At 39.5% G+C, this 7,235-nt stretch overlaps 1 pseudogene; it reads right to left on the bottom strand.

Moving 5' to 3' along the window:
• The window catches only part of LOC101997731, a 15,810-nt pseudogene extending 15,200 nt beyond the window's left edge, over positions 1–610 (bottom strand).
• Positions 611–7,235: the final 6,625 nt, after the last annotated feature.

Here is a 7,235-nt window from a genome sequence, read left to right on the forward strand (position 1 = left end):
ACTGGTTCTGGAGAGACACGGACAAACATCTACCTACTGATAAAGAACTGATACTTACTGATGGAGAACAAAGGAAGGTTACCACCAGAGTACATCCTGAAAAACCAATGACTTCTACTGAGGTTGCTTATAGGAATATGGGCGAAGGGTTACTCAACCTTTCCGAACCTCAGTGTCCTTGTATGTCAGGTCATTCTTTTGGTGAGGATTAAGTACCACAATTTATGCACAGAGTTGAAGTTGGCTGGATGACGCCTGTGTCCTGTCCATTAGTCTTCTTTCACTTTTGCTGTTTTTTAATCCTGTTTCTGTCACGGCTTTTCTCGGTAATAACAAGCGCATGACAAATAGCACAGTGATGGACTGGGGAGCCCGAGAACTAATAATTTCCTGCTCGCCATCTTCTTCTCATTAACGGCAAGTGGAGTACATGGCACACAATCTGCAGGGAACATAGCTTGGTCCTCCCTGCTCTCCAATCCGTTTCTCAGCGGGAGCCTTGTCCTTTAAGTCTGACATAGATTTTTGTGCAACACGTTTGCTACGTGCTACGACTATGACTAGGTCTAAAGAGCCTTGTTCTTACCGAAGTTGACAAAGCCAACGACATGGCGTTCTCCTCCTGAAAGAGAATCCTATGCTTCCAAAAGGAAATCTGAGGATGCGGTATAACAGAAGAATCAACGTTTGCTACAATTAGTAGTCAGACAAAAATTCAAATACAAGAAAACTATTTGGCTTTTAGACCAAGGCGTAGACATTGGAACTGAAATTAGATACTGCATCTTATATTTTACTTGGTATAAGTGTCCTGTGTTCTGGACAGTAACATGCTGGCCTGACAACTATTTCAGTGGTGCTTGGATTCTTGGGTTGGAGCTGCCAATCAATTTCAGGAAGGTAATGGTGATGCATCTGTGAATTATTGACAGTCTACTACTGCCAAGTTGCCTCTCAGTGGTCTCTAACCTTCCTGGAGGAAGGGATGATTGCTTTGTATAGTTGGTATAGTTTTCTTGTACAGCTGGATCACAGAAACAGTGTTAAGGACATGGAAAACATGGATAAAGCCATTGCCATCCCATCTCCAGAACTGCATTGTATTAGAAGGCAGACAGTCTCCAGGGCTTCCCTAGACCATGGAAGATGGGGGGGGGGGACCCTGTTTTCTTCCTGTCTAATGACCTAGGAACTGCTATCCCACTTAGAGAATATTTTGTCTGGAAGATTCTGGTCAGAAAGACTGTGCACAAAATGATCATTCCCATTTTCACTGTACCTGGTTAGTTTTTTTTTTTTTGTTGTCGTCGTCAACTTTTCATAAGCAGGAGTCATGTGGGAAGAGGTGACATCAAGTGTAAAAAGTTCATCGATCTGTCTGCCTTTAGGCAAGTCTGTCGTGCATTTTCTTGATTAATGAATGGAGTGAGCGGGCCAATTTCCCTAGGGGTGGTGTCAGCCTTGGACAGGTGATTCTGGATGGTATAAGAAAGAAGGGTAATCTTGGCCATTCTGATGGTGTAAGATGGAATCTCAGAGTTGTTTTGATTTGTATTTCTCTGATGGCTATGAATGTTGAGCATTTCCTTAAGTGTCTTTCAGACATTTTAGATTTTTTTTTTTGGTGTTGTTGAGATTTCTCTATTTAGGTCTGTATCCTGGTTTTTTTTAAATTTTTAAATTATTTGTTCTTTTGTTGTCAAGTTTCTTGAGTTCTTTGTATATTTTGGAGATCAGTTGTCTGTTTGATGTGGGGTTGGTGAAGATATTTTCCCATTCTGTAGGCTGCTGTTTTGTCTTGTTGACAGTGTCCTTTGCGTTACAGAAGCTTCTCAATTTCAGGAAATTCTACTTATTAATCGTTGCTCTCAGTATCTATACTACTAGGGTTATATTTAGGAAGTGGTCTCCTGTGTCAATGTGTTCAAGTGTACTTCCAATTTTCTCTTCTATGAGGTTCAGTGTGGTTGGCTTTATGTTGAGGTATTTGATCCATTTGCACTTGAGTTTTGTGCATGGCAATAGATATGGATCTATTTTTTATTCTTCTACATGCTGATATCCAGTTATGCTAGCACCATTTCTTGAATATGCTTCCTTTTTTTCATTTTACATTTTTAGCTTCTTCGTCAAAAAATCAGGCGTTCATAGGTGTGGGGTAAGAGGAATAATTCTCCATTGCTGGTGGGAGTGCAAACTTGTACAGCCACTTTGGAAATCAGTATGGTGATTTCTCCAAAAATTAGGAAACAATCTACTTCAAGGCTCAGCAGTACCAGTTTTGGGTATATTTACAAAGGATGCTCAATCATACCACAAGGACAAGTGCTCAACTTTGTTTATAGTGGCATTATTTGTAATAACCAGAGACTGGAAACAACCCAGATACCCCTCAACTGAAGAACAGATAAAGGAAACATGGCTCATTTACACAATGGAGTATTACCAGTGATAAAAAACAATAATATGTTGAAATTTGCAAGCAAATGAATGGATCTAGATCAAACCATATTGAGTGAGGTAATCCTGACTCAGAAAGACGAATACAATATGTACTCACTCATAAGTGGCTTTTTAGACATAAAGCAAAGAAAAACCAGCCTACATTCTACAACACCAGAAAACCTAGACAACAAAGAGGACCCTAAGAGAGATATATATGAATCTACATAGGAAGATGAAAAAGACAAGATCTCCTGAGTACATTGTGATCATGGGGGTCACAAGAGAGGACAGAAAGGGAGAGGGGAGGAAAGGAGAGGAGCAGAGAAAAGGTATATGGCTCAATTAAAACGATAATAAAAAGAAAGACAGGTAAACAAGCCAAGGGTGCCAAGGTGGAGGTAGGGACAATCCAATAAGCAGCATTCTTCTATGGCTTCTGGTTCAGGTCTTCCTCTGTTTTCCTGCCTTGACTTCTTCCCTCAATGACAGTGTGCCCTGGGAGTTGCAAATTCAAATGAGCCCTTTTATTCCAAGGTTGCTTTTGGTCATGGTGTCTAATACAGCAATAGAAGTTTCAGTTTCAGGCTTCCCGCATTTTCTGTCCCTGCTCTTGCACATAGTAGCTCGTGTAGAGTTGGTTTTTCTAGATAATTTGAAAGCTCCCTAAGACTGGAGCCCACATGAAGCTTTGGGCTTAAGAAGCAGATTTTAGGGTGTGCTGTACCTACCAAGATGCAAAGCTATTTGTTGGGTCTATGGAGAAAGCCATACCATGGGAAGATGTCACATCCTGCTGACCATTGAGTACTGCAGAAACACCCATTCATGCTGAAGAATGCACTCGGAGGAAGTCTTCTTTCAATGACCCCCAAGTGGCCCTACACATAACCAAATCTGCTCCTTTGTCTCAGAGGAGGTAGTGAAGCTTATTTAGAGCTTGCAGACCATCAAGCTGTAACTTGCCTATGTACATAAAGGTGATGTTTTTCCAAAAGGAAGTTTAGTGAGAGTTTTCTGAAAATCCAGAAGATATGTTAGGGCCAATTAGTATTCCCAATTCTAACGAGCTATTAATTTGATTTTTTTTTAGGAGCAAAAATTTGGTTGTTCATTTGCTCTTACTAAAAGCAGTGTAAAAGTGCCTATCCCTAGAGATGGAGATATTTAACCTGGCTCACAGGACCTTTGTATCCTGACCTCCACCCTCTTATCAGGCGTGTTTCAAATCGTCCTTCTGGTCTTTTCATCTTATAACGAGAGCATGCTGAGTTCGGTTCTCTGTTTGAGAAGTTTCAGTGCTTGATCAGTTGGCCACATTGCTTTGTGATTCCTGTGAAGGTGGGGACATCACGGTGAGTAGCCCAGGTAGAAGGGAAGCGAAGCTGCATGTCAGTGGGGCAGAGAGGAAGAAGATATCAGAGTCCCACAAGCCTCTTTGAGGTCACACTCAAGGATATCAATACTGTCTCTATGGTAACCTTTGATTGTTTCCACCACTTCTCAACTCTATCAAGCTGGGGAGTTGCTCTTTTAACTCTTTGTAGACCATCTCACTCAATCTATAGTAGAAACGATGGCTTTCTTTGCACCCTTCTACCATAGGACTTTCCCAAATGCCTCTTTCTGGAAAAATCTTTTTCTTGGCTGTGTGGTAACTCTTTTCCATATCACGTCCTTCTCATGTGTTAAATACAAGCCATCATTTTATTTTGATGATCTCTCTTTTATCTATGATATATCATTCATGACACTTACAATGTTATTTTGGTATCTATTTGATTTTTTTTTCTCTTTTAAAGCAAAACATTAAGCTCCCTGAAAGTGAAGATGACATCTTGTATCTTCAGCAGCTTGATAAGTACTGAGTTTATTTCAGTAACTCACTGAAATATCTGATAATTAAAAGAACCAGAAAATTGGCATGTAGAAACTTAAAAAAATTTGGCAGGAAAATATCTCTGGGCTACCTGGATAAACGAAAAAAGCAAGTTGCTGTATAAATGCATAGTATATTTCTCAGGAATAGAGTATGCTTAAAGAAGTAATTTTTAAAGACTTAATTTTTAATTATGTGTGTGTATGTGGGGGATATGTACACATGCCTACAGAGGCAGGGGGAGGGCATTGGATCCCTTGGAGCTGTAGTTGTTGGTGGTTGTGAACTGCCCAATAGGAGTTCTAGTAAGGGAACTGTGATCCTTTGTGAAAGTAGTACTCATTTTTAACTGTGAGCCATCTTTCCCACATCAAGAACTAACATTTTAATAATACATTATCGGGAGGCAATTTACCGCTGAGACAAACATATTAAAAATATTGCTTTTTAAATCATGTCTCAAAAACCCAAAAATATTGCCTTTTCCTTTCCTCCTCCTTCATCTTCTATTAATAATAATAACGATAATAATAATAATAATAAATTTTTATAGTATTTACTCTGAGGTCCTTGATGTTCCAAGTATGGCTTGCATACCACCTGTATTAACATTACTTGAGAGCTGATTGGAAATGAACATTGTTGGGCCCCATCCAGTGCCTTTGGAATCAAGACTTGCATTTTAACAAGGCCCCCAGGTGATTTGTCTTTGCATTAAAGTCTGATATGTATGACTGTTATTAAAGCCAACCCTTTAAAACGCAGAGCACACCTGCCGGAGATTATGGAGAGCATGCCCAAACCCTCCACCTGAAGATCTGCTTGGTCAATTGAGTAAACATTCCTAGCCCCCTCCTTTAGCTTGTCTAGTCTAAACTAGTCTAGTCTTCATGTATCAAAAGCAAATTATTTAGTCTGTAGTGAAGCCATCTCGCAGCTGCCGTGGGAGAATGTAGGCATTCTTGCTTGTCTGCAGTCACATAGTAGGCATAAGAAAGCACAGATGTAGGTACTTATGCTGACCTGTTTCCTAAAACATATCTAGGGCAATAACTGATAAGAAAGAGACATCAAAGCATGCTGTTTTTAGTAACATGACAAATATAAGGATTAATCATATTTAAGGGCTTAATTTATTACTTTCTAAAGAATATAAATTCTTGAAAACAAGACATATTTATGTAAGTCACTCTTCAGTACTTACATACTTACAGTCCTGGTTTTCACTCAGAATTTAGGACAGTCCTATGTCCCTAGTGGATGCTCAAGAAATGCTCACAGTTTCAATATGTTGAATTGCAAAGATCAGTGCAGAGGAGAAAGTGGGCCTGAGCCTGCTGAACTTTGTGGTTTTAAGGACCTTGTATTGACCAATGGTCATCACCATAATGAAATTCAGAAGACAGAATAAGTTTATAGGGGAAAGAGATTTATTTAGCTCAGTTATGGAGCTTGACTCTTCTGGCATTGGTAAGGGCTCCAAGCCAAGAGCAAGAGTATATGTAGAAGCAAGAAACTATGCAATGAAACCAGTGACCTAAGGAGGCCTCATCTCTTATAGACAGTTCCTTATATATAAGTTGGGTAGGTATCAGGGAACCCCAAGGAAGAGGGGGAGGAAAGATTGCAGGAATCAGAGGGTATGGAGGTCTCCAGAACATGCCCCACTGAATCACTAAGCAAGGCTCAGAGAGTGAAACAGCAAACATGGGGCCTGTATGGGTCTGGATCAGGTCCTCTGCATATATGTTTATATTGTTAGCTTGGTGTTTTATGGGACTCTTACCAGTGGGAGCAGGTTTATCTCTGACTTTTTTGGCCTCCCTTGAAACTTTTTTCCTCCTTTGGGTCTCTTGTCCAGCCTTGCTGTGAGGGCTCTTGTCTTGTCTTATTGTATGTTGTTTTGTCCTTTTTGACAGTCTTCTCTGGGAAAGCCTGTTCTTTTCTGAATTGAAAATGGAGAGGGAGTGGAGCTGGGGGAGAGGGGAGGTCAAGGGACAGTTAGGAGAGAGAGAGAGTTAAGAGAAGTAGAGGGAGGGGAAATATGAGAGAAGAATGTGTTTTCAATAAAAAATTGTGTAAAGCCGTAAACTTGTGTATGTGTATATGACATCAAAGTGGAAGAGTCTATGGAACCAAGAAGACCCGGGAGAAGGGGAGAGGGAGGAAAGGGACACATGGGAGAATAAACTCCATCTACAGTATATATTTGTATGGAAATAAATGAAAAAAATTTAAAAATGTGAAAAAAGAAATAAACGGAACGTGGCAAACCAGAACTCTGCCTGTTTACAAAAAACATCACTTCCACCATAAAAAGTGACTGATGTTAAATGACTGTGGTATCCTGACCATGAAGAGGAAGCACAATCAATTGTTTCTGAATTAGGGACTGCCGTGTAAGGAGACCTCAACTGGCTCTTATTCCAATCAGTGAAATTGACCTCCCTGGGAAGAGGTGGGGATTCAATAATAAGACAAAAAGACCCTATGAAATTTTATTATTTTAATTAAAAACTAACCTGCTGGACAAATGCCCATAAATATAAACTAATAATTTTGTTTGAGATAACAGAAGAATATAAAAAATACTGTGAATGATTTTATCTTAGACAAGTCGAAGAAAACCTGAAATCACTATTGACCCAAATATTTTCATCAATGAACCAAACTACCCCAGGGAAAACACACAACCATATCCAAGAATTCATACCAACAATTAGGTTTTATGATCTCAGTAATGGATCAGGACAGCCTAATGGTGTCATTTGTTCAATTAACAATTTGTTCAATAAACAAATGAATAGCATTAATGGTTCATTTGATAATGATTAAAGGCTTACGTGGTCTGAGTTCTGATTGCAGCAATCCAGATCAGTATACAATAACTATAATTTCCCCCAGTTTAAAAGTA

The sequence above is a fragment of the Microtus ochrogaster genome, chromosome 15 (assembly GCF_000317375.1).
Source record: "Microtus ochrogaster isolate Prairie Vole_2 chromosome 15, MicOch1.0, whole genome shotgun sequence".
Lineage (NCBI taxonomy): Eukaryota > Metazoa > Chordata > Mammalia > Rodentia > Cricetidae > Microtus > Microtus ochrogaster.